This window comes from Capra hircus, chromosome 3 (assembly GCF_001704415.2).
Source record: "Capra hircus breed San Clemente chromosome 3, ASM170441v1, whole genome shotgun sequence".
Classification (NCBI taxonomy): Eukaryota; Metazoa; Chordata; class Mammalia; order Artiodactyla; family Bovidae; genus Capra; species Capra hircus.
The window spans coordinates 105692399-105719634 of record NC_030810.1 but is presented as its reverse complement, the minus strand read 5'-3'; the positions used below and the strand labels follow the sequence as shown (position 1 = coordinate 105719634).

The 27236-nt window shown below is 51.9% G+C and overlaps 1 long non-coding RNA gene across 1 annotated transcript; it reads left to right on the top strand.

Annotated features, from left to right (window-relative positions):
- On the top strand, nt 432–14976 carry LOC102175818. Its single transcript, XR_001917879.1, has 4 exons — nt 432–631; nt 3099–3172; nt 3342–3405; nt 14540–14976. It is a non-coding gene; the product is annotated as an uncharacterized LOC102175818 (long non-coding RNA).

Genomic DNA, 27236 nt, shown 5'->3' with positions numbered 1-27236 from the left:
TGGATTTGTGATTCTTCGAGCTGACAAGGACAGGGAGCTGGGGGAGGTTTGGGAAAGGGAGACTGGAATACTTTGACCCTCCAAATGACAAACTGTGTGCTCTTTCTATCACTCTTTATCAACTCCACTCCCCACCCGAGACACACATCATTTAATCACACTCTCAAGTTCGAAGGTGAATTAGAACTGGAAGGAGGCTGGGAATGGGGTATCCCCGTCACACCCTTTCTCTTGCTTCCTTTGGGAATGAGGGGTCCTGGAGGAACAATAGCTTTCCTTAGCCCCTTCTTCTTGCCTCAGGTTAGAAAAGACAGTAGGAGGAGATGGGAAAGAGTGGAGATGACAAAGACCCCTTCCCTGACAGGCATGAGATGCGAGAAGGAGGGGCTTCATCAGAGTGGGCTGTTATCCTGGGGGGTGTCTCCAGACAGGGGCAGCACCCCCTGTTTGCTGCCTTTCCAGGGAGAGCAGCACGAGAAAGAAAGAGGGAGGCAAGCGAAATTCCTGAATGGATAGACAGATGCTACGTCATCGGAGCCGCATCCTCCACTCCACAAGAGGCTAGGAGCCGGAGAAAGAGGCAGGCCAGCGGCAGGGGCCACCGAGCCAGCGCGCCTCCTCCCAGAAGCCGGTAAGTGGCCATTCATCTGGAAGGGTCCTAGCCCCTCAGACATCCGGGCTGGGGGTGGGAAGGGATCCTCTAAAATCTGTTAGGGCATCCTACCCTCCTACTTTGCCCACTGGCTAATGGAGGCGGGTGCAGGAATCACAGAAAGGCTGAGGAAAGACTGAGGGGGTGACCAAAAGGGAAGAGGCTTGTGTGTGTGTGTGTGTGTGTGTGTGTGTGTGTGTGTGTGGTGTGTAGGAGTAGCTAGCAGAGTGGGATTTCATCTCCCGCTTCCCCATCTATCTATCGAGGTGAGCTGAGGCAGGGCCCTGCCCAGCTGCCCCGGAGCGCCTCTTGGTCTCCCTCCTCCCCGCCAGCCCCGGCCAACCCGGAGACAGCTCACTAAGTTTGTCAATGGGATTCAGGGGGGCTTTAGGGTCACGGTGCTACTGATCCTATTAATCTGCCCCTCCCTTCTCCCCACCAGACAGGGCCAACATCTTAATGCTTGCACAAGAGGAGAGGCAGGAAGGAAGGTTGTAGTGGAGAAGTGAGGGAAGAGAGAAAACGGTGCTATATTCAGGCTCCTGACCTTCTTTGCTTTCTCTGGCTCTACTCCTCTCTGCCGCCAGAGACTTCAGGTTTTAGGGGCAGACAGAGTCTGAGGGACTGGGGTCACTGCGGGTTGGGGAAGGAGCCATATCTCTAAAAGGGAGGAGACCAGAGTTAGGGGGAAAAAAGAAACACTTGTAGAATATAGATTAATTTTATTTCCCCCTCTCCTTGCTTTTCTCATGAGCTGGGAGGTGGGAAAGGGGCTGAGGGGAGCTTACAGGCAAGCGAGGTTTTGGGGCAGATGCTTAGGTTCAAAAAAGGGAGAGAACCCTGCCCCAGCCTCAGGAGACCCATCTGATGGTGGCTTTTTAATTTCTTGTGTTTGGAGAAGGGTCAGAGGAGACAGGAAAGAGGCACTATTCTTATCTCGGGCCCCAACCCCTCGCGGTGCTTTCTGGGAGGCAGGCTGGGACCCTCGTGGGGTGGCAGAGGCTGGAGGCCAGCAGGTTATTTCTGGTTCCCCAGAGGCCAGCTGTCTGGGAGAGGCCGAGGCTACCCACCGCAGAACAAGCACACACATATCCCATGCCTCCTGGGGTGTGGTCCTTGTCCCCACGTCCCCCTGTACACTGTGTGTGTGTGAGGGGGTAGAGTGGGGTGTGGGGCACAGGTCAGCAAGAAGAGACACAAGTGTTCCAGGGACCCCATGACTCTTTGTGAACAGGGTGGGGGGAGGAGCCAGAGGCTCCTCAATTGCCCTGTGCTTATTGTCTAGCAATAAGATAAAGTTGGGGTTGGCCCCCGCTTTGGTTTGAAGATATTTTCAGACTGAGATGTCCCTTTATGAAATGGATGGGCTGGCAGAGCTGAAGCTGGGCATTAAGTGGGTATTCATGGATGTTAGAAGAGGGGAGAGAGGCATATTCAAAACACCCCCCCTAGAAATCAAGATTTGATTTAAGTCCTAAACCTGCCCCCCCAGCCTTCCTTTTTTTCTGATTTCCTCTGCATTTAGGTATGTTATCTTCCTGACTTTAAAAAAAAAAGAAGAAGAAGAAGAATTAGTTGTAAAATTGAGTTTGAGGTAGAAGGATTCACTAATTTATCACAACACACACACACGTAATATACTTCTCGTAGTATTTTAGGACCTGGGTTACCTGTGGTATACGTGTCATTCTCCAAAATCATAATTTAGTCTGAAAGCAAAATACTGAGAAAGTAAGACTAGAAAATATTGAGACGGGGTTTCATACCCAACATTAAATTAAAAAAAAAAAACAACTGCTTTGTGTTCACAGCTTTTGTATATGTGAGAGAGAGACGGAGAAGAAAGGGAGAAAATTGGTAGCTACAGGATATGTCTTTATGGATCTTTAGTGATATGCATGGATAGATGATAGGTAGGTAATGATGAGAAGAGAAAAGAAAGCTGGAGACAGAATGCGATCGACAGTGTCTTAAGCACCTAGAACTTTAGAGTTTCCAATGCAGTTACACCTAGATAGACAAAAATATACGTCTGACCCCAGATCCTTCCTTCCATCCTGAGCATGCTTTGTCATGGTGTACCATGAGCAGCAGGAATCTGGGAGGAGATGGTAGCCACTGGGCAGGGGATTACTCCTCTAGGTTCAATCAGAAGGGCCACAACATCTTCATAGGCTCAGTTCAAATCCCTGGGCCCAGTGATTTCGGAGGGAGTTAGAGGGAGGTTGTGAGGATGGGCCTGGCTTAGAGGTATCTAGGCAAGATGGAGCCAGAGAGCTCAGGCAGGGGTCCTGCCTTCCCTGCCCATCTAGGCTTTTCTCTTCCAGCTGCTTCCCTGTGCAGCCCAGAGCCCTGTTGGTGAAAGAGTGTCAGGGAGACAGGGGTTTTAGGGAGAGGATTGGAGCCACAAAAAAGACTTTAACCTTTGCATTCTCCTCCTCGACAGGAGCGGAGCATCGGAGAAGAGGCAGCCTCGTTTGTTTCTGGTGTCATCGTAGGTGTCCACCTTTGGCTTTGGGGGTACTTATTTTCTTATTTGTTTGTTTCTGATGGTGGTGTTGGGGGGTGGGGTGGAGAAAGAAGCTGGCTCTGCAGTCACCTGGGTTTTCCCCCGTTCCTTATACCTCTCAACCCCCTGCCTGCTCTCTTCTAGCTTTCAGGCCCTGATTTGGGTCTATTCTAATTGTAGGAAGACCTGGATAGTCGTTGATAATGGGGATGGAACACGGTGACTTAAGAATGAAGGCTACCCGGTGAGCCCCATTCCATGAGAGAGAGGAGAGGCCCTGAGGATTCTGGGGACCCTTTGCCCTTCTCTCAGAGGCTCCTGAGGGCAGAGATGGAGGCCCATCGACCCAGGGCGGGTGGGGCTGGGAAGCAGTGAGTTGCAGAGGAGCAAAGTTATGGATGGGACCTGGATGATAGAGGTGAGAAAGGAGAGGGTGTGGGTGGTGCTGAAGGGGCACCTGGAGAGCTGAAACAGCTGCGCGTGGGTGTGTGTGCAGGGTGTGTGGGAACTGGGGGGTGGCACCGCTGCGAATATCTGCAGCTATGTCACTGTGTTTGTCTTAGTTGATAGGCTTTCGTGTATGCGCGTGCATGTATGCGTACACAGACCCTTACACATTCATGCTTTGCCCTCGAGGAGACCATTTGCTTATGGCTAACCACCTCTGTCACCGTCCTGACTCCATAAGGCTCTCAAGCAAGTGAGCGGTGTGTTGAGTTGAAGGAGAGAACTGAGAGCCATTGGAGGAGGCAGTGCTTAGACAGCCCTGAGGAATTCTCAGGCTGGCCTCTGAACAGGAGGAAACACACTTTGTGGGAAGAGAAGGGTGGTATCCCTGGGGAGAAATCGTCCAGATTATGTCTCCATTCCCTTTAAACTCATCTGCCTATATAGACGTTGTGTTTTTGTTTTTTTTTTTTGGCAGCTTCCCCATTTTTTTTTTTTTTTTACTGCCAATTCTTGCTTTTATCTGGTGCAATCCCATAGAAAATGCAAATATTCTGTAGCAAAAGAATAATGTATGATAATGTTCACAATAATGAACCACGAAGACAGAAATAAATATCTGAACTCAACCTCTTCCAAATGCAGCTTTCATCTGTATCTTCAAGGCAAATTAACCTGATAATTGAAACAAAGAACAAATGTGCTTTTTATTTAATTACCTGAGTATTTTCAAGAGAGTGGCATGATGCCAAAATATATTTTGGGACTCAAACTAGAAAGATTCATCCAAAAGCTGCATGCACAGGGCATAATTCAGGCCGTGTTTTCCTATACATGGGCCTCTTCAGGGACACAGACAATGGGTGGGCCTCGGGGCTGTAGAGGTGGGGGCAGGGACAGGCACTGGCAAAGCATGTATGCTCCTTGGCTAACTGAGACACTTAGAGACTCAGATCAGCACCAGGGGGTTGGTGTTCTCTCTCCTCAGTCCGCCAGAATTTCCCTGGAAGGACTTGGGTGGGGTCTGTAGACCATTGCTCTAAGACCGCTGCGGCAGAATGTGCTGTGTGCTGGAAGCAGAGAGCTCTGCTCCAACTGAGGCCTTCCTAGAGGGACTGAGGCTGGTGAGCCAAGAGCAAGGGGGACACAATGCACCCATTCTGCCCCAGCTGTTGGCTTCTCCCAGGTCTGCTGTATCCAATTCTTCATAGCAGAAGGGGCTCCTCTGGTCAAAGGAGCTGCCAAATAGTCACTAACATACAACTCCCCCTACTCCCCTCTCAAACCCATACACAGACCACATAGGACACTCATTTTGTCAATACCTTGCTTCTCCACCCACGATGGGCTCAGTCCACAGGAAGGCAAACTCAGACTTGCAGCCGCACCCACAGGGACACACATTCTGTCAATTCATCAGTTATTCATCAGGCACCCACTATCTTTTAGACATAGTGTTAGATACCATAGAGCTGAGTATGTATGAAACCACCTCTGACCTTGACGGACTGTCTCTTTTGCTACCCTCAAAGTAGCATCTTTTTTTGAAACTGGAGCAGCATGGCTTGGTATACAAACCAACCCCAGTTAACATGATGGTGGAGAGTTCTCTCCTTCTTTCACGGCTTGTAGCTCTGTCTCCATTAGAATAAAGGCAGATGCCCCACTCATCATCATTTCTGAGCAGGCACTGTGGGAGATCAGGTCATCAAGTCTACCCAGACAAAACTAAACAAAACATTACTTCATCAGAAATCTAGGCATAGAGGGGGATTCCAAGTAGATAGTACCAGGACAATGTAGAATAATCTCTGTTTTCTTTTGTGCTACCCCCCTCCTCCCATATTTGGACACTTTGTTTAGACTGAGGTACTCTGGAAGAGCCAAAGCCACAGTAAGACACAAGGGTAGTTAGCTCTTTATCTAGCTATTTGGAGAAAATTAGATTTGTACCCATTTCTTTCCTGAACTTGGTTTTTTAGGAAATCCAGTTGAGTTGAATTTGGGTAATAAGTTGGGGGGGTGCGGTCTCTGTTGGGCAGAAAAACCCTTTCTGTCCTCCTCTCTGACAAAAATGTGGCTCCTGCTGATCCCAACTATTTCTTGCTAGGCTGTCTGGATGGTCCAGCCCTGGGTAAGGAATTGTGGAGCTAAGCTTGGGCCTCATAGAGGCAGGGGACTTGGTTGGAAATTAGGGACAGAGAAGAAAAGGGAGAGTGCTAGCTAGCAACACAGCCTCTTTCCTACTTGCTGGCCCAAGCCTCCAGGCAGTGGGTAAGGGGAAGGTAGAGGGGCAGAAAGGGTTTATTTAAAGTGCTTTTAAAAGATCTTGTGGGAGGGGAGGTGGGGAAATACTTGTAGGGGAAGTTGGTGGTGTGTTTGAAGAAGTGCAGTCCCTATTTAGGATTGCTAGAATGTCTAGAGGATGTTAGGTATCCTGTAAAGGGGTGTGAGGTGGTCGACTGAGAAATACTTGAGGAGGTTTGTAGGTACAAAGAGGCCTATTGTTTCTCTGGGGCCTGGCATGGAGGATGCATTTAGGGGATACATTTAGCAGCACATCTGTTGGGTAGGTCTATCTCTGAGAGTGGGGAGGGTTCGCCTTTCTGCAACTGTACCCCACCATTGACTAGTGTGCTTTCAGTTCTAGGAGGGTAAAGAATTGATAGTGTGGCCATTTCTAGAAAGACTTTCCCTTGGGTAAGGCCCTTGAGACGCTATGGAGGCAGACAGAGGGGGCCAAGTACAGCCCCACCGTTAGTGTCCTGTAACCTGGGAAATCAGGCCAACAACTTCAGCTTCCTACTGTCACTCTGGTGGGGAAACACAAGTCCCTGGCCTTTGTCCTTTTCCAAAGTGCCCCCCCCCCCACACACACACCCTGCCTCACAACCATGCAGCAGTTATTCAGACTTTGCAGTCTTTAAGGCGAGCCCCAAATGAAACCCACGACTAACCAAGGCAAATAGCATTCGGGCTGGGCTTTGTCCTAGACTATGCAGAGGGCCACCCCCCACCCCCGCCCCACTCCCCACGGATAAAACAACCTGGCTGGGTCTGATGGAGAATCCTGGGTCTCCTGGGGGGCACTTCGGTTGTTGTAGGATCCCTGTAGAAAGGAGCCAGCCCAGATTAGGCAGAGGGACTGGCTTCAGGTATCCAAGTCTTAGGGTTTGTTTGTTTGTTTTTAGAAAAGGAGCCCAGAGGAGGGTGGTGGAGTGATAGGGTAACTCGAGACCTGTCAGGCACGGCGGCTCAAGTGGGAGTTCGCAGCTCGATCTCAGAGAGCTCCACGGATCTGAGAGAGTTCTGACCCTGCCTGCAGACCTGTGTGTGCTGTTTTCTGATTCTCCTGGGCAGCTGGGGATCCAGGTCGGAAAACCTTGTCTGAGAATGATTTTTCTCCCTGTGACTCCGGCTCTCCAGACACCTGGAGATGGAACCCGGGGTGAGGGTGCCAGGCTCGCGGTTGGAGGCGCACAGGATGGGGGAGGAAGAGAAAGCGCTAGGGAGGGCCTGCAGGGCTGAGTCAAATCTCTGTGTGTTGCCCAGATTAATGTCAGCTGGGATTCCCCAGCCTACCCTACCTGGAACTTTGGTGCTGAGAACAAGTTCCTGAGATATTCTCATTTCTGCACGGTGAAAAAGGAGGTCGAGGCTCGCTCACACCCTGCATCTCCCAGTAGGAGTCCCAAACTTCCAGGATCTTTTCCTCGCTGTTTTGGGTTGAAAACCAATAAGGGAGGTTCCTGTCCATCCTAAAAGATTAAGATTACAGTCTGGAATGGGTCAGAATCTTAGAAGCACAAAGGATATCCTGATGCGAGAAGGCCGGCAGAGGTTGAGTCTCCAGTAATCTGGTTCTTTTTGAGGAGATATCACCCGATCTCTTTTCCCATCTTTGAACCCTGGACCTGGTGCAACATACCTTGGGTCAAAATGGAAAATGTAGAACCTACAGAGTGAGGTTGGAGATCAAAACCACAAATGGCAATGGATTGGAGATGGCAGGCAGGTCTCGGGAATGTGTGAGGCAGCAAAAGGCTGAGAATCAGCACACAGACATAGTAGTTCCACCCCCTTCACCGTTCTCCGGGGGGAAGGGCGCCCCAATTGCGCGCTCCGGCTCAACCCGGGAAGGGGGAGGGGCGGAGCCGGTGGGAGAACGAGGCGGTGACGTCAGACTCGGCGAAGCCAATCAGAGGCTGGTCTGGGGAGGGAGCACGAAAGGATGAATGAAAAGTCCGGAGCCGGAGCGCGCCCGGGCCAGAGCAGCGGCAGAGGCTGGGGAGGGAGTTAGGAAGGTGAGCTCTGCCCTGCTCGCCTTAGCTCGGCGGAGGCTGAGATCCCGGCGGGCGCCTCCACCCCGGCGCCCGCTGAGCCCCGGCACCTCGAACCCAGGGCCATGGCGTTCCGCGGGCGGGAACGTGCCGGGAGGACCGCGAGGGAGAGCACGGATGGGCACACTGGGCTCGATGTAAGTGGCCTGGGCGGCTTGGGACACGAGGTGGGTTAGCGCCTTGGAATCCGGCGCCTCCGTGCCCGGGCCTCCGCCAACTGGGGCTGGCCGAGCCCCACACCCTCCTCGGGGCTCCCGGAACCTCCTTGATTCCGATTCCTGATTGGAACCCCCACCAACCTACAGCACTTCCTCTGGCTTTGGACCCCCGGCCATTTTCACAGCCCTGGGTGATTTCTGGATCTCTTTGTACAAAGCCATTTCTCTGGGGGTCCTGTGGGCCCAGGGACTCGGCTCACCTTCCCAGCCCGCCCTCCGTTTTCTTCCTCCTTCCCCATCTCACGGGTGCGCTATCGGATCCCTTCCCGCATGGTGTCTCTCCCTGTCCTTCTCTCCTAGAGACACTCGCTAGGGAGTCTCCGGCTTGCCTCCCCGCCCCCATTTCCCTCTCTCTTTGGGTTGCCGGGATTTCCCTGTTTCCTAGTGGGACGCCTCCGGGGTTTTACCCCCAGGATTTCGCTGCCCGTTGCCCTTTTTAGTCGGTGGCTAGGATCCAGCTTTTTCTCCCGCCTCCCCCCGACCCCGCGGCGTGAGCTCCACTTCGCTTCCACCGCCCTCGGGAGTTGGGAGATGTGGTGGAGTCGGCTCCGCTGTTCCGCGCTACGACCCCACGCGGAGGCTTGGGCTTCGCTGAAAGCCAAGGCTCAGGCTATCGGATGCGGCTGGATCTTCCAGAGGAGGGGGCAGTGTAGACACCGTGAGGTTTGCGAGGCCTCTGCCTCGGTCCCTGAAGTCTTCCCGGGTGGCACGAAAAGCCTGCGAGTCCCTCCTCCCAGGGACCAGCGGCACTCTGGCTTCTGGCTCGAATGGGGAGCGGGAAACCAGGCATCGCAAGCTTCTGAGATCCGGGGGTGATTCCGGACTTCGACGCCATCGGCCGTCGCATCTTTCCACGCCTTTCTCGGTCTCCGTCGTGTCTGTACCGCAGCGTCTCTGAGTCTTTTTCTGTCTTGGACTCTGCTTCTCTCTCTGTCCTCCCCCTCTCCCAGTGTACCCTTTCCCCAACCTCCACCGGCGGGCGACCAGGAGGCTGCGGCGATACAGGCGTGGGCAGCGGCAGCCAGGCGGCTGCGTGGAAGAGGCGGCGACTGCAGCCAGGAGGCGGGGTTGGTTGTTATCTTTGGTTATCTAGCTGTATGAGTGGTGTGGAGTCTTCATAAAGCTAGATAACCGAAAGTAAAAATAACCCCATACACTGCGCAGAGGGGCCCCTGGAAAGCTGGCGGCACGGGCGGACGGGAGGCCTAAGGGAGGGGCTAAAGCCGTGAGGACCCACGGGCCTTGGGAGGCGAGAAGAGGACCCGGCGGCCCTCGGGCCTCAAGACCGCACCGGTCGGGGCGTCTTTCCACCCTCCAACTTCGGTCCGCGCAGGTAGGAGTCGCAGTCCTGTTTCACTTTCGCCAGGCGCGATGCAATGCTTTCCACCGCCTAGTTGCGGGGTAGCAGAAAGGGCGTGATGGTTACCTCCCGAGACCGGGCCGTTTCTGGCAGTCAGCGCCCGGGAACGCTGCTCCAAGGGAGAGATCTCTTGAAATCTCGTTTTGGGGTTATTCTGGGCAGTGCCTGGGGTTCCTGGCCCAGGCCTCTCCCGCGGGCGCTGGGAAACAGCTTCCCGCAGGCTATTCACAGCTATTGCTGGGGCCGGAGAGTTTGGGGGAGGTCACCTAAGAATGCCAGTCTTGGCTTTGATCTGCTCCCTAAAGCCCTATCGGTCTATTCAGCTTGGCCGCGTGCTGAGAGTGGCGAAGCAGGAGATACGCGGAGGGAGGCTGGAAGTACTAGGGGTCCAGGTTGGGCTGCTCATGGGGAGCCTTTTTGCCCAGGCTGGGTTGTGGGCAACAGAGTGCAAAGTATTTCTCAGCCCCCTTGTTTTCATATTCTTTCCTCCTTCCCACTCGGGACCTGAATTTGATGTTTTGCAAAGCTTCTCATGCCAGCTTTGTCTTCACTGACCAAAGGGGTTGTGATGGGGTCTTTCAGGACACACTACCTTCCCACCCCATCCTCACTGTCTTGGAAATCATCTCCAAGAGCAAATGGCCTCAAGGAGCTCAAACACAAAGGAATTTGTAGCTTGGTATTTATGCTGCTGGGAGAAAGCAAAGAATTAGAGAGATTAATCAGGGCCTTTCCTAAAAGAATCCATTTATCTGGCCTGACCTAAATATTTTAAGCAAAAGAGTGTTTTAGGTGCAGTTGAGTGGAGGATGGTCTAGTCACTAGGGAGAATAAAAGTAACAGGCAGCAAAACTAGAAGTAGCTCCCTGTGCATTATCTGTTCCCATCCCAACAAACCCCCACCATGCCCCCCTCCACCCCACCCCGCATTTCAGAACACAGGGCAGGGCCCTAAGGAGTCTAAAGGGAGCAGAAGAACTGGGCAAACGACCTTGTACTGACTCCTGTTTCCGTGTAAATTTAAAATTTCCTCCCAGGAGCTGATTTTATAGCTAGAAGATTATGATTCTATTATATATTATGTGGCAGGAATATTGGGGAATCCAAACTAAAACAATTGGGCCTCAGAGAGTCCAGAGTACATATGTCTTCCGAGGTTTGAAGGAAAGGGAGATTAGCAGACTTTTTGTCTATTTCAGCTCTTTTGAAATCTACCTTTTTTTGGGGGGGAGGGACAACTGGAGACAGGATTAGGGAGAAAGGGAGTGGGATTGGGGCAGGCACTAATAATCCCTAACGCGCCACACCGTATTTCTCCTAAGAGCACTCTGCCTGCAAGCCTTTCTTTGATCCTCCAGCCCTGTGAGGTAGCTGTTACTAACCGCATTTTACAAACAGGAGCCACAGACTCAAATGAAACGCTAATGTCACTCAGTGGTTTCAAATCCAATACTTTTCTCCTTCTCTACTTCTCTACACTTGCCTAAGGGAAGGACTGAGAGTCGAAGTGGATTAGACTGAGATGGGGGTGAGAGGCAGGTAATCCACGCACCAGGGGAGAAGGAAAGCCCACTGAGAGATGCAAGGCCCGGTTGTGAACAAGGGTTGCCTTTCTTTTTTTTTTTTTTTTTATCTTATAACTGGCTGGCAACATGTATTCTGGATCTACTAAGGCTCATCCACATGAGACTCAGAACCTATATTATTAGCCACACAATTTGGGTTTATATTATTATTGTCATATTCTATTAGCACATTTGACCACAGAATCTCCAAAGAAGAACAGAGGGCCTGTGGGAAGTGGTGGGTTGAGGGTTTACATCCTACAAAACAAGCTCCTCAGTGGAAAGGGCAAATAGAAGCCAGGAGAGTTGTGGGGGGTGGGGGTTTGCATCGGCCGCATGTGTGGGTGTATAGATGGGGTTGCCAAGAGAATGGTGGGTGACAATGTTTGTGTCTGCTTATGAGTGTGAGAAACTGAGTGATGTGTGAGCTGGTGTGAGATTGAATGTGTGTGATCCATGATGGGTCGGAAGCTCTGATGTGAGATTAGGAATTCCTGGCTACTTATAGCTATAAATCCAGGAGAGGAAGAGACACTCTGAAATATGGAGGGGTTTACCAAATGTCGCTGTCACAGTGACACCACAGAGTCCTCCTTCTGCCTTCCCCGACCTTTATACCATTAGCACCTTCTTCAGCTAAACCCAGTAGGAAAACTGGTAGAATGGGGATGTGTGGAGGCAGGGTTGAAATTTCTCTTTTGTATCATTACATTTCTGTGTCCAGTAATTTTTAGGTCTGTTCACATCTTGCTATATCCACCTATTCCTACTGGAAAACAAATTCTAAACTGGTTTCTTTATCCATTTCTCTCCTCAGTCCTTTATCCCAATACCCTCTCCTATTGAATTCTGAGTCCAGGAGTTCAAAGGCAATTTTCTTCTAAATATTTATCTCAAGTTTTGCATTTTCACTCACACCCTCACCCTGGGGCAACTTTTTCATAGATCTAGGCATCAAAAGGGTTTAGTTGAAAGATCCTTGCAATAATAGAAATCATCACAGTCAGAAGTCTAGGGAGAGAAAGAGAATGAGCAAATGTGACTGAACACGGTCTAGGTTTAGGTGCCATTATTTACCAGCTTCTGATCAGATATTTGTTCACTGGGGGTAAGAGTTTGTATCCTCAGGGTTGTTATATGGAACAAATGAAGAATTCTTTATAAATAAAGGTCTTATACATTACGATACCCACAGGTAATGAGTAATTCTTTGACTGCAGAGGTGATAAATGCTACAGGTTGGAGCAACTGTTTGAAAGCATATGATTGATGTCAGAATGCAGAAAGGACAGCTTTTTGGCATATTCTATGCTGAGGATCTCCGAAGATTTAAATTTAAGGAAGTTCCCCCTCCTCTTCTAGCTTTGAAATCAAGGAGGGACTCTTGGGACCCGAGGAAGCAGTGTCTGAAGCCTGGGGGAAGAGGAACAGACTCTGGGAAGTCTGTTAAGGAAAGAGGCTGGCGTCCACGTGGCAGAATGACCTTTGTATTTTTTTCTCCTTAATAAATCTTACCATGTATTGGTAAGAGTACTTAGGATTGGTAAACTGACTTATGTAGGTAGAGAGATATGGCTTGTATAAATGACAATTCCAAATTTATTCGACTAAGCTTCTAGAGTTACTAAAAACAGTTTATTAAATTAAAGGACCAGTTAGATAGTGGGTGTAATTAATGAACTAAAGAGCATGCAGACTTTTCTTCATTGCTCAGTGACTCACAGAAGGTTTTCTATCCTTTGGCCTCCCAGCCCCACCCCCCACCTTCTCAACCACCTACTCCTGATTCCCCAGGTTGATACCTCACCAGAGAGCACAGGCCCCTCTGCATTCTTCCACATCTGGAAGCCCTTCTAGAGTTCTGGACTTCCCAAGGCTTGCGAGTGGGAATCCCGGTGTTTATTTTTTTCACCTCCTTTCCACTCGGGTATTCTGGGGATGTTTGACTTTCTTTCTCCCTTCCTTTGCTACTGAGACCTCAGAGATCTTGAGTAGTTACAGCACTGTCTCATCCAGGGCAGGGGGTGCCAACTTCCCTAGTTGTTAAATGAGTTTCGGGTAATGCTTTAAAATCACTGGGAGGAAAGAATAGGCAAAACTATAAAAAACATTCTCGGAGCTCTGAGGAGAATGAGGAGTAGGGCTATGGAAGGTAAGGTTGGGCCGGAGTGTATTTAGATAGGAGAGAGTTAGAGAAAAGGGGAACCCTTCTTTGCCACCCAGGCTCTCCCAGGGCTCAGAGTGACACCCCCCTCCTCCTGCCCTAATCCCCCCATTAAGGCTGCTCTGAGTTTGTTATGACAGCGGCTGAAGGCAGCTGAATTGCTGTTTGCTGTGTCTGCTAATTGGACTGAAGGGTTGGAATCTGGACACTGAAAGAGACCATTGTTGCTGTTTACCTTCCACAACTGCCTCCCTGGGGACCTTCTGGGTGAAGGGGAACAGCATGCCCTCGGGGTTATTGCACCCATTCCCTGTCTCTGTGCAAAGGACCAGGGTGGGGGGAAGTGTATCTCATTGACTTGGGGTGGTGTGAGCTCTCACAGCAGGGAAGGGACAGGCCCAACACCTGAGTCGGTCTCCAGGTCAGGCTTGAGGCCACTGAGAACTCCTAGGCAAGGGGAGGTTACACGAGCTTGTCCTTCTCCTCCTTATTCATTCCCTTCTTCAGGGGCCCTAGCCTTGCCCTCTTCCTCCAGGTGATCAGACTTAACCCCTGAAAATATTCACATTTACTTTCTTCCAGACCAGTGATTCTCAACTTGGTTATGCACTAAAATCACCTAGGAAGCTTTTAAAAAGTTACTGATATTTGGGTCCAGCACATCCCAGAGTGCCTGAGAATAAGGCCTAGGCATCAATATCATTTAAAAGCTCCCTTGGTATTTCTAAATGTGCAGTTAGGGTTAAGAACCACTGATATAGTCTTATCACTCTGCCTGGGAAATACATGCTCACACACATACACACACATACACATGCAAGCAGGCACACACATGCCCTTTCCTATCTTTTCTATCTTTCTACCCACGCCATCAAGCTCCTAATAGCTATAATACTATCAGGCAGATTGTATATCTTCTTCATTTTTATTACTGAATTCCTTGTAGGAGCCTTAGAATTTAGGATGGAATTTAGAGGTCTGTAATCCATCAACTGCTTCAACCTGAACTATACCATAAGGGCAGGAACTATGACTCCATCTCCCTGTGGATTTCTGAGTAGGATCCAGATGAGGATTGAGCTAATCCGGACACTTACAGCATTAGGGATGAAGGAGTGTGAGGTTCAGAGTTTCATTGACTCTTGATCTCTTCCTCCCCTAGAGGAGTACTGGCTATTTGGAGATCTTCAGAGAGGAGATACAGATGTATTTCTTCAGAAATACATCTGCCCCCCTCCTTACTGTTTCCAAATGTTTCTGCTTCTTTTCTTCTCTTCCCTTTAGTTTTCACCTGGGGTGAATGGGTGTTCCACCACTCTCCTGCCCTCTTTCCGCCGCAAGAGCACCAGAACCGTATCCAGCACCACGGACAGCTCCCAGGCGATGAATGAGGTGGCTGTGCTGACCCCCTTTGCAGGGGTTAGGAGGGGAATCCTGTCTGCACGGTTATATATCAAAGACAGAATTTTAATCTTTGGGAGTTGTTTGCAGGCAGTTGTTAAGTCTCAGGGAGAGGAAGAGGCTGATGGCAGCTGTCATTCCATCTCCAGGAAATAGGGTTTGTCCACTTCGGAGAGTCTGAATGAGAGGGCTCCAGCAGCAAGAGGTTTGAGGGTTAAATTTCTGGAAGAATTTAAGCTAAGGTCATATAAGATTCAGGCTCCCCCAGTGGCTCAGAGCTAAAGAACCCACCTGCCAATGCAGGAGACACTGGAGACTCTGGTTGGATCCCTGGGTCAGGAAGATCCTCTGGAGGAGGAAATGGCAACCCACCCCAGTATTCTTGCCTGGGAAATCCCCTGGACAGAGGAGCCTGGTGGGCTATAGTCCATGGGGTTGCAAAAGAGTCAGATACAACTGAGCAGTGAAACAATAACAACATTTAAGAAACAGAGCATGTGGATCAGGTAGAGCCTTAGATGGCATCAACTCTATATCCCTTGTTTTACAGATTCCCAAGAGAATGGAAGAGATATGACCAAGGTCACTCAGCTGGTTAGTGGAAAGGCCAAAATCCTGGTTTTGGATTTGGCTTTGGACAGGCCAGGCTCCTGGTATCCATCCTGGCCCTGTTTATTGTATCTGATACCTCTTTAAGGACTCTCCCTGCTTGAGATGGGTAGAGCAGGCCTACTGCAGGTAGGGAAAGTTCACCGATTGTCCCCATACAAAAAAGAACAGGATGCATGTCCGGGCATATGAGGTGTCCACACAAGCCAGGAAGAGCTGGAATTGACTGTTCTCTCTGTCTGAGAAGGCTTGAAAGGGAGGCCTCAGGGAGAAGCACAGGGGAAGGCATACCTAGCAGTAGCTGATAAGCCCATGGGAGGAAAGGCAAGGAGGCAACCATCTGCCAGGGCAGAGAGGGCAGTGGATGACCACAAGGAGTCTCCAGAGGCCAGCAAGAGCCACACAGACTGGAACGCGGCCTGGGAAAGGCCCTTCTGTGTGCCCAGTCCTGCCCCCCCAGCACCGAAAGCCTAGAAACAAAGGGGCCATTCTCTCTAGGATTTGATGCCGCCATCTCCGGCTGGCAGTGCCAGGTGGTGGGGGCATCAGGGGGTGTCAATCCATTATCCCCCCGAACTCTCTAGGTCCTCTGGGGCTGGATGTTGGGAAGGTGGGTGTTCCATGCTATGTTGCCATGGCAACCACCCCAACCCCCACCTTCCAAAGCACAAAGAGAGACAGCTTGCACCCCCCACTCCCAGGAAGAACCTGGGTCTGGTTGGGAATCTTCCCTTGGGAATCCTCCTTTCTGATGCACAAGCCTTGGTGTGCATAAGCATCACCCTCTTTTCAGCTGAAGGTTCAGCCATCAGTGGACCATCTAGGCAGGGAGGCTGACATATCCAGAGTCTCTGGGCAAAGTTGTGTAAGAGAGTCCCTTGTACTTGACCCTCTCTCCCTCCAAGCTCTCCCGTCCCTCACCTATAGCCAAGGCCATCCTAGGCCTTCTCAGCTGAAGCGACAGGGCCTTGACCTTCTTCTCTTTCCCAGAAGCGAAGGACACCTCACTATTCCCAGCGAGCCCCCAGGCTGTGGGAACGGAGAAGAGGGGGTCACTCCTGCCACCTTCCATCTGCACCCTCCGCCATTACTCATTAGGCATTCTGCCCCTCCTTCCGCTCGTTAAGCCTTATTTGCATATATTTGCATAATACAACTCATTTGCATTCCAGGAGGCTCTTGGTAGGAGCCAGGAGAAAGGGGGAGGGGGGCCGGAGAAGAGAGAAAAGGGGAGAGATTTTGTTTTCATCAAAGTATGTGTGTTGGGAAGGGGGAGGTGACAGGAAGAAGACCGAAATAAAAACTCACACTACTTTCTTTCTTCCTTTCTGCTCTCCCTCCCTGAGCTGGACTCAGACGCCAAAAAGAGATGCCAAGGGGCCGGCTTTTCTGTCCTTTTTTTGTCTTGCTTCCTCCGGCCTTGGCTCCCCAGCCTGGCCCCCCACCTTGTTGGGCTCAGGCTTCAGAAAGAAAGGGGCAGGGGTAGGAAGCAAGGCTGTGGGAAAGGAAGAGGGAGGCCACCATCTTAGGTAGCCGGAACCTATAAAATGGCCGCCTCTGACAGGTGTGGGCTGAGCGCCAGCCCCGCCTGGAGGGCATGCGGGGAGGTGGGACCACAAGAAGGACTTTCTGGCTGACCAGGAACGTTGTTGCGTCTTCCTCCCAGTGGAACTGGGAAAAGAGGATGGGGAGAGAAGGAAGGAAGGAGGGATGAGGGACGGCAGCCCAGAGGAGACGTGAGCCTCACACAGGAGGAGGGGTGGTAGAGAGGTCTCTGTGCTGAGTTTAGTTCCAGACCACTAATGAGTGTCCGTGGACTTGGAAAACTACGAATAGTTAAAAAAAAAAAAAAACTGGAGGAATCAGAACTAGGGGTATCAGCAGGAGGGGGAAGGGGCAAAGATGGGGGCAGGCAGGACACTCTGTCAGCCTGAGGGGTCTGTGCAGGGCTGCTGGGTGCTTGAGATGGGGTTTCTTCTTCTGTCCTCCCCCCGTCAGTCTGGCTTCCACCTTCACGACTGGTCACACCTGTACCTCCTCCAGCCACTCACATAGGCTCCTCAGCCAGACCCTGTGGCCCTTGTTAAACCTGGTGACCTCTGGGGAACATTTCATACTGATGTCTTCTCCTTTCGCCTTTGGCTCTTCTCTTTATCCCTGATGTGTGTTCTGGGTTCTAGCCCTTCAGTCCTCTGGGTAGATCAAGTCTCCAGCCAGAAGTATTTCCCAAGGTTTTGCTCAGTTTATTTTTCCTTTCCACTCACATCCTTTTACTTTTTATCATTTCAACCATCATTTGGAATTATTAACACTCATTTCTTTAAAGTCAAGATTTGTACCCTTACTACCACCTGTGGTCCTGCCACTAGGCTCCTAGATCAGACTGGAGTGGTGCATCTGATTGGCTAATCCTGGATCAGATGACCAGGCCCTGGTTGCAAGGAAACCTGGGAAAGTTCTTCAGCCGCTCAATCATGTCTGACTCTTTGTGACCCCATGGGCTGCAGCACACCAGGCTTCCCTATCCTTCACTAACTCCCGGAGTTTGCTCAAACTCATGTCCATTGAGTCGATGGTGCCATCCAACCGTCTCATCCTTTGGTTTCTGCAGTGGTATATACGTACAGCCTCCCTCCAAAACTCCTGAGATGGCCATACCTCAGACATAGAGAGGGCATTCAGATGTTTATTCATGCAGTATTGTGCTTCAAGACTTGCCCCACATTCCTGCTTCCCTGCCTCTATCAAGAGCATCGTTAAATTTCTAGGTCCTCAGGTACAAATCCTGAGCATTATCCTGGGATTTGCCCTCTTCCTTCCCCTTCACCCAGATCATTCACATCAGAACCCATCCCTTCGTCCTTTGCAGTGCTTCTCACATCCATGCTTTCTTTTCCCTTACCTGTCAGCTCCTTCATTCAACAGGCATTTATTGGGTGCCTACTGTGTGCCAAGGGCTATGTTGAAGAGGAAGGTGGAATACAAAGCTGCTTTGAGGGCCTAGATACCTAGTGGGGAGGCAGACACAAGTGATTACAAGATAGTATGAAGGCTGTGGTCCGGAAGACCTTTGCATGGGGACAGCATAGGGGCTGAAGCCCTGGGATACCTTAGGGGAGTTGAGGAAGGCGTCCTGGAGGGCGCCAAAAGATAAGTAATCAAATAAAAGGGATAAATGTGATCAAAGGTAAGCAGGGGGCTAACAGTCTAAGGAGTTGGAGTAAGTGCCTAGTAGGGAGTGGATAGCATATGTAAAGGCAAGGAGGTATGGAAGGGTGGGTCATATCAGGTAACCATAGTGTCCATCAGAGGGAGTCTGGACGGGGAGAACATGGGAAATGGAGTCAGAAATCCAGTTATTAGGAGACTTATGGGTTTCACCAAGGCAATTGGATTTGATAGGGGTACTGGGAAGTTAGCTGACAGCTTCAGAGATGCCGGGTGTAGAATATGGCTCATGGGCAGCACATAACCACCCGCAGCATGCAAGGGGCTACCCAAATCTAGCTGCCCACTGAGCCCGGCACCAACCAGATATTTAACTGCCTCTTGGCTGGTACTGAACAAACGGAGGATGATGAAAGGACAGTGTCACCTGAAGAAGGGTCTCTGCCTCTCCCCCATCTAGAGTCACCCTCGCTCCTCTCAGCCACACACACCTGCAGGCTCAGGAAGCTCTCCGGCAGGAGATGCAGAGAAGCCAAGGTTGGTCCCCAGCACTGTGAGTGCCCTGAGGTCAGGGCAGGGGATGGGCCCCTGGGGACTGGATTGTAGAACAGAGGTTTGGTCTTGGAAACTTCCTGGAGGAGAGAGTGATGGAGAGTGCAAGGGAGGATCTGGGGTGGGCCAAGGCTCTGAGGAGATTCTTTCCAGAGAAGGGGTCAGAGGCTGGAGAGACACTGAGGAAAGGATGGGGCTGCCGCAGGCCACTAGGGTGGAATGGGCATGGCAGGGGGTGCTGCCTACTGCCCCTCCCCCAGGCCCAGCCTCTGCACAAAGGCCTCTCTGTGAGTGGCTGTGGAAGTGGCCCTGTCAGGGGAGGGGGCTTAGCTCTCAGTGCCCATTGGGGGTGGGCGGGAATGGGGTTGGAGGAGCGGGAGGATAAGGGGTGGCTTCAAGCTTTAATCAAGTCCTAGAAGAAATAGAAGCCAAGACTTGGCCAGGGAGGCCATTCCCAGGACAGGCTCCTCTGCACACCAAGGCCCTGCCCGACTCCCTTTCCATGTCTTTCCAGGTGTGACTGCAAGGCCTGTCCAGCCTGCCTTCCCCAACTGTACACGCCCTCCCACAGTGCCTCTGAGGCTGGCCCCACACAGACCCTCTTTCTTCTTCTCGGCAGAGTCCCCTCCAGCTCTGTATGAAGCTACCCCTCTAGAGACAGCTGTGTTGGGAGGGTGGAAATTCAAGTCTGACCAGAGCTCAAAAGGAGTCTAAGGTCCCTTCAGTCTCCAAACCCAGGGGGTTTTCTCTCCTTGCCTGGCCTTGGCGTCACATAGACTAGTCAGCAGTGCGGGTCAGACCTCCCCTACCTCCAACCCCCATTGTGTACGCTCTCCTAGCTAATAAAAGTTTGGACTGGGGGCTCTGGAAGTGGTAAAATGATAGAAGACACACCTCAGTTTATAGGTTGCTCACAGATTTGGTGGAGGGGCTCCATCCGCAGGAAGAACAGCAAAAGAAGGAGGTTTTGGATTTTGACTCTGGAGACAGGCTGGTCAAGAGAGAAATCCTGTCTTCCCTCCCTTACTAACTGTGTGCGTGCATACTCAGCCACTCAGTGGGGTCCGACTCTTTGCAATCCCATGGACTATAGCCTGCCGGGTTCCTCTGTCTGTGGAATTCTCCAGGCAAGAATACTGAAGGAGGTTGCCATTCCCTTCTCCAGGAACCTTCCTGATCCAGGGATTGAACTTGCCTCTCCTGCTTCTCCTGTATCGGCAGGCAGATTCTTTACCACTGAGCCACCGGGAAGCCCTACAAGCTGCGTGGCCTTAGGCAAGTAACCTAATGTCTTGGATCCTAGCTTCCTTCCACAGTTATCCTGAGGGTCAAATGGATCAGTGTGGATGAAAGTGTTTTACAAGACTGTGTGCAGATGTCCAGTGCCCCTTCTAAACGACACAGAGGAACTGAGGGACGCAGAGTTAAAGGGGCCACTATAGACAGGTGGGGACAATCAAGGAAGGCCTCCAAAGTTTGGAAATGAGGGAGTGGATTGCTGGGGAGATGAGCAAAGGGACTCTGGCCTGTCTGGGAGGCATGGCCAGGCTCTGTGGACTGGCTGGTTCTCTCTGGTCTCAGGCGGGCCAGCATCTTGCTGAGACTGGCTTGGGAGGCATTTGTTTTTAACAAAGCAGCAAAATGGACTCCATAGCCACAGCTTCTTTCATCCTTCCTAGGAAGAATTTCCCGCTGGCCCTGTGTGGACACTGTCCAGCACTTCTGGGAAGAGAGGGAGGGCAGAGTGAAGCCCGATTTCCCCACGTTGCCCCGACCTGCTCTGCTTCCTCATCTCAGAGTTCACCAGAGGGAACATTAGCCAGACACTGTGACCCGCCCCCGCCACACACGCACTGAATGTGTACAAAATGGTACCTCCAAGCCCCACCACTTTGGACCCTCCCAAGTCCCTGATTTTACAGTTCCTTATCAGTGTCAGGAATGTGCTAAATTCAGACCAGTTTAGATCTCTTGGCCTGTGGGCCAGGGAGACTTGGAACAGGAGGGCCTTTTGTCTCTGAGCAGTCATCCCTTGTACACAAGCGAGAGTCAGGACAGGCAATGATTTCGGCATCATCCCCCACAGATAGCACTGGAGTCTTTCAGCCTGGAGGGAAGGGCCAGGCTGAGGCTGGCATATGGAGGGAGAGCCCTGGGCACAGGGGGCATGAGCGTCACCCAGCTGGGGCTACCTTCTGCCGGGCTTGTCCATCCGGCACCAGCTGGCTTCCCGGCGCTGCCCCCGCAACCAACCAGGCTCCTTCTCTGCTGTTACCATGGCAATTGGCTGCCATCTTGTACTCGGGGCACGATCTCATATCCGGATTTTCCCATGGGGTTCCTAGAGGATGGGAGATAGTTCTCAGGGGATTTATCCTTCCTCCTGATATCCACCCAATAAAAATTCATATTAATGTATGATTTTTTTAATAAAAAAGGAGGCTTACTGTATGTCAGGCTCTGCTAAATACTCCCTATGTGTTATTTAATATGTGAGGTTAATGAGGTAAAATTTAAGAGAGTACCACTCAGGTTCCTGTTTCTGTGACAGACTTCTCCTCTCTCCAACCAGGGATTTCCATGATCTTGCTTATTCCTGCCTTGGAAAGTCGTTTCCAATGTCTAACCAAGATCTATACTGCTGGAGCACCAGTTCTTTGACCTATGGCTTGACATGGCTGATTTGAGAGGTAAGGAAGGAAGCATCCCCCAGTTTCAGCCACATTATTGAGCTTCCCAGGCTCCGGCTGTTGGGATAGCAGAACTGAGGCTTGAATAGATTGGGGAGAGGCTCAGGTGCCCCTTAAAGACTTGGAGGTCCCAAGTCTAAAACTTTTGTTTAGAGAAGTAGAGTCAGTGTCACAAAATGCTTTGTAATTTCCCTTCCTTGTCCCCCTCCCCACCTAAGAAAGAGGTAGGAGCAGGAGGCCATTGGAGAGTTATAGTCTCCCAGGCTCCTCCATCCAGTCATAGGGGAGGTTCCATCCAACAAGGTCCCCAAGAGATCCTGGAATGGTGAGACTTCTCTCCCTCTGGAGCCCAAGCAGAGGCCGAAAATGGTCACCTTGAGTTAGAGGGGCACCTCTAAGGGGCATCGAACAGGGCCCAGCTTTGCAGGGGAATCATGAACGAGGAGCAGGTGGAGAGAGAAAGGAGGCCTCTCTCAACTGAGGAAGGGTGGGCTGATGGGGAGGGCCTAGGGATAATTTATGATATCATTGTTCCCCGCCCCACTTTCCCAGCCCCCACCCTCTTCCCAGCCCCCTACTGTACGGTTGCTAGGAGATTCTCCCTCTGTCTGGAGCTGGGAGGGTGTAACAGGCGGAGACTGTTCCGTCTGGACCCCTTCCCCCCACCCAGGGGAGGGCCCCACACTGAGCTTCATCTACCACCCCTTCCCAGGCCACAACAGACACCAGTCTCCTCTGTCATTCCCCCAAATCCAGCCAGCCTGGTTTGTCACCTCCAGGTGACAGGCTGAGGATCTGGAGCAAGGAAGACCAAAGGGAGCTGAGAAGGGACTTAGCAGGGACACTGAGGAGCAGCTGGCTTACCTCAGGGCCCCTGGGAGCCAGCCCAGGCTGGGCAGAGGACCAAGAGGGGTCAGGGACACAGGCCTCAAGGAGCCCAGGTTTGAGGGAAATTGAGTCTTTACCTTTAGGGAGCTTCCAGTATGATGGGTGAGGCAGCCCTCCCATCCCCACCCCTCTGACACATCAAGGTTGGGGGCCTGGCAAAGGTGGGCAGGCCAGGGGGCAGGGCAGGGCAAGGGGGAGGTGGGGTAGGGAGGCAAGAATTGCAAGTCTAGGTGGGAGGAAGGTGACACTGATCTGAGCAGAGCTGGACAATGCAGGGGTGTGGCCCAGATACCCTCCTCTTTCCGAAATTCTCTTCTCAGACTTTAAAGCCCTTGGAAAGGTCACATGAGGTGAATTTTGGGGGGCTCCCAATTCCAACTGGGATAGGAAAGGAATGCTGTGCCCACAACTGTGCTTCTGATGCCTGATTTCTCAGTTCAGCCGCTTAGTTGTGTCTGATACTTTGCGACCTCATGGACCAGGCTTCCCTGTCCTTTACCAGCTACTGGAGCTTGCTCAAACTCATCTCCATCGAGTCAGTCAACCATCTCGTCCTCTGTCATCCCTTTCTCCTCCTGCCCTCAATTCTTCCCAGCACCAGATTTCTGAGTAACCCTTCTTGATTTTATTCTTTCCTAGGTACAGCTTCCCACCACCCAGGAAGGAAGGAACTGGCTTTGATTTTGGCAACCTCTTGCTTGTGTAAGCCCTTTCTTAGCCATTGTCTCAGTTGATCACCCAATGGTCCTGAAAAATGGGTGATACTGTCCCCGCTTTACAAAGGCATAATCGGAGCCCCAAGTCAGAGGACTAGGAAGCTGGGTTGGGCATCAAATGGGGCTTGGGGGATTCCAGAGCATATGCTGTCTCCGTCCCCTGTGCCAGCTTCCTGCAGAGCATGTGCCAAACACAAGCAGAGGGACAGAAAGGAGGAGAGGACCGAATGGGCAGGGGGGACGTCTCTGCATGTTCTCAGGGGAGGAAGGCCACTCCTCAGGTGCAGGAGTGAAGTCAGGAATGCTAAAACAGTCCTTGCAGGTTGAAGATGTGGCTGGGGAAGAAGCCACAGGAGCTGTAGAAGTCAACAAAATCATTTCAGGTTAGTCCCTGACCAAGGAAATATGCTTCCCGTCTTCCTGAAGCAAGTCCCCTGGGCTCCCACCTAGCCCCTCCCCTGCTGGGGATCAGAATTCCTGCCCTAGGCATTCCCCTCCCACTCCCCCACCATGGCTCTGGACAGAGCACCTAGAAGAGATGCCTAGACTCACTGTCATGGTGGCCCCCGTTTCTATGGAGCCCTCCCTGGTCTTTCACCCCTCCTGGCCACTGGACAGTTGCCCTCCATCTCCTGCTAAGGTTTCCATCCCAAAAGAACCTTTTTCAATCTTGGCCTTTTTTTTTTTTCTTTTCAGACCAAAAAGAAGAACTTACTTCATCCAGTTGGCTTGGGTGCCCTGTAAGAAACCTTCCTGATTCATTGAAAGATGAGGCTAAATTCTAGCAAGTTGAATGGCTCCTTCAAGAAGCCTGTGTGCAGGATAGAAGTGGAGAGGCCATAGCCTCCAGCCTGGGCAGCCTATTGGCACCTGGAGCCACCTCAACTTTGCCTCCCCTTTGTTCCTGTGTCTGCAAGCTGCCCATCCCAGCCCATCCTGGTTTCTCCTGTGTCTTCTGAGCTAAGATTTCTCTGAGATGGAAGTGCCATCTCATGTCTAATAAAGACTCTTGAATACTGAGCAACATTACTGGTGGCAGTGGGTGTACCTGGGCAGGGGAGGGGCTGGATGAGAGGAGAGTAGTGCCAGCCTCCCTCTGAGACACGGGTCCCCTACCTCTGGGATCTAAGGCCTGATGGTCTGAAGTGGAGCTGATGTAATCATAATAGAAATAAAGCACACAAAAATAAATGTAATGCTCTTGAATCATCTCAAAACCATCCACCCACTCAGGCCCATGGAAAAACTGTCTCTCATAAAACCGGTCCCTGGTGTTAAAAAGGGTGGGGATCGCTGCCCTGAGAGACCAGTGCTGTAGAGGCCAACACGGCAACAAAATGGGGAAGCCTCACTCAGACAGGACTTCCACCTGTGCAGGGTGGGCGGGGCGCAGGTGGGCTCCTGCCACCTCTCTGGGCGGCCCCAGGCTTCTGGGAACACCGCCCATGACCTGGTTAGTTCCAGCTCTGAGCAGTGGGCTGATGCGCCCGGCCAAGGAGGCCCCTAGGTACCATCCCAAGAACCAAGAGAAGGAGAGGATGGGGATGCTCCCCTGGAGTGCCTGTGTGGGAGGTCACCGGGTGGCCCTCTGTCTTGGCCGCGATGGGACACATCCCTAGAAATGTTCTCCAGGGTTTGAACAGACCAGAGAGAAACAGCACCCCTGCTTCACACGTCACCCACTCCTGCTTCCTCTCTGTCCACCCTGAGTGGAGACAGAATGGGATGAATGTGCCTAACAAGAAGGATTCAGGTTAGACAGCAGGTAGGACTTCCCAGCAATACCTGGGAGGGAACCTGAGGGAGTGGGGGAGACAAGGCAAGAAGGACCTGTGCTCTTGGTCTCATTTCCCCCATGACACACCTGTATAAAACATGCTCCCCCAGAGACAGGCCTCCTGGAAAGTGCTGGCAGAGTCCAGAATGCAAGCTCCTTTTAGGCATTATACCACTCCCATCTAAAAAAAGTCCTTCCTCCCATCTAACAATCCCTTCATGGAACGATAGCTTAAATCCTGGAATTTTTCTAAATAAAAAGACTTAAGATAACACACATGGTCCAATTTCAACAGCACGAAGGGAAAGCATGCCTCTTTCCCCTCCCTGTTCACAGCCACCCACCTCCTCTCCCAAAAGGCAACCGCTGGTGCCTGTGTCCTCCCTGAGATACTCTGTGTGTTCAAGCACATATGTCTACACACCCTCCTCTTCCATTTAAGCCCTGATCACGGCACTTTAAGCTTCTCTAGACCAGGGCTCCTAGCCTGGGGTCAAGATGAAACTCAGGAGATCTTTGTATCTGCTGAAATTGCACACACAATGCCGGCTAGGCACCTGGGTATGGTTTTCAGGAAGAAATATTGCATTAAGAGGCACCCGGTCTAGCCCAGCTCCTCAACTTGCAGAGGAAGCCAAGGCCAGAGAGAGGAATGGTGGTGTCCAGAGTCCTCAGCATGGTGGAGGCCTGTCAGGAGAATTCCAGGCTCCTCTAGGCTGCATTCCAAGGAGCCCCAGAGTCCCCCACAAGGACAGGGTCAAGGAGGGCTGCAGCTCCTAAAGGCAGTTCCATTCATACCCCATGTGGCATATATAAGGGGCAGAGCCTGGGCTCATCAGGCCAGGCCAAGTGCTTCTGAGGTTCCCAGACATCCTTTAGGGATCCTTCTGACTGCCCAGCCTTGCAAGGACCCACTGCAGCCCTGGCTGTCAGTCCCGTGAGGAGGGGTGAAGGGAGACAAGGTCTGGCCTGGGATCAGCATGAAGTCTGGCTTCCCCCTCCTCCTGCCTTTGTTTGGACCCTGGAGCCTACGCATCAACATTCTAGGGCTTTCTTAACCTCCAGATGTTGAGGGCCCTGGGGAGGGCGAGGCAGCCCGTGCCTGACTGGGGCCAGCCCTCTGCTTCCACCAGTGGCCTGGCTCCTGGCTTAGAAGGGAGGCTCGTGGTGAAGAAGCCGGGGCAGGCACGAGGAGGTGGGAGGAGAGACTAGTCTGAGCCCAGGAACGGGAAGCAGGCACTGGGGACAGAAGGTGGGAGAGGAGCCACAGAGGGTAGGATGCCTTTTGGAAACAGAAAGACCCAGACACAGACAGGGGCAGAAAGGGTGGGGAGGGGTCCCTCCCTCAACAGGGATGCCAAGACAGGGTGGGAGGGTCCCCGGGGACACTGAGGAATGTGCTTCAGAGTCCCACTGAGCATATGCAGATGAGGCCTGTCTGTATGCAAATGAGACCGTCTATATGCAGATGAGGAAAGAGGGCATTCTCTTCTCAGGGTTACCATAGAGCCCACCTCTACCGCCTTCCCCCAGGCCCCCAGCTGCCCAGCAGCCTGGGAAGAAGCCAGGCCTAGGGAGCGGGGGAGCAACCTGCAATAGAACGTTAGACTTCAGGAAGAACTTACCATCGGAAAGTGGCCAGCCCTGGGCAGGGAACTGAAGAGGAAGTGGTGGATATAGAGGGGCTGCTGAGAGAGCCAGGCCAAAAAAAAAAGATGGCGGTGGACTGTGAAAGAACATCTCAGTCACCCAGAAACATAGGCAGATGGAAGGAAACTCTGCGAGAGAGGCAGGAGACAAAAGAACTTCGACTGAGCCTCCACTTTGTGCCGGATCCCCCAGGGAGCGTCTTGCACTCACAGTCTCACGGTTCCTGGTGATAACCCTGTGTGGCCGCTCACAGATGTGGCCCAGACAGACCGACACCTCTGGGCCACACACTTTGCAAGAGGCAGGGCCCTGGGCTGTTCAACTCCATAGCAGACAGCCGCAGCCTTTAGGATCTTCCGGGTCCTTCCTGGCCAGCAGCTCCTCCTAACCTGAGGGCAACTGAAGGGCCCTGGGGGCTGGGAGCCTGCGCCTGAGTGAAGGGGAGGTCTGGCTGGGTCTCAGGCCCACAGAGGGGCTGCAGAGGGCTAGGAACTTCAGTAGAAGGTAGGGTGGGGCTGTGGCGGGTAACT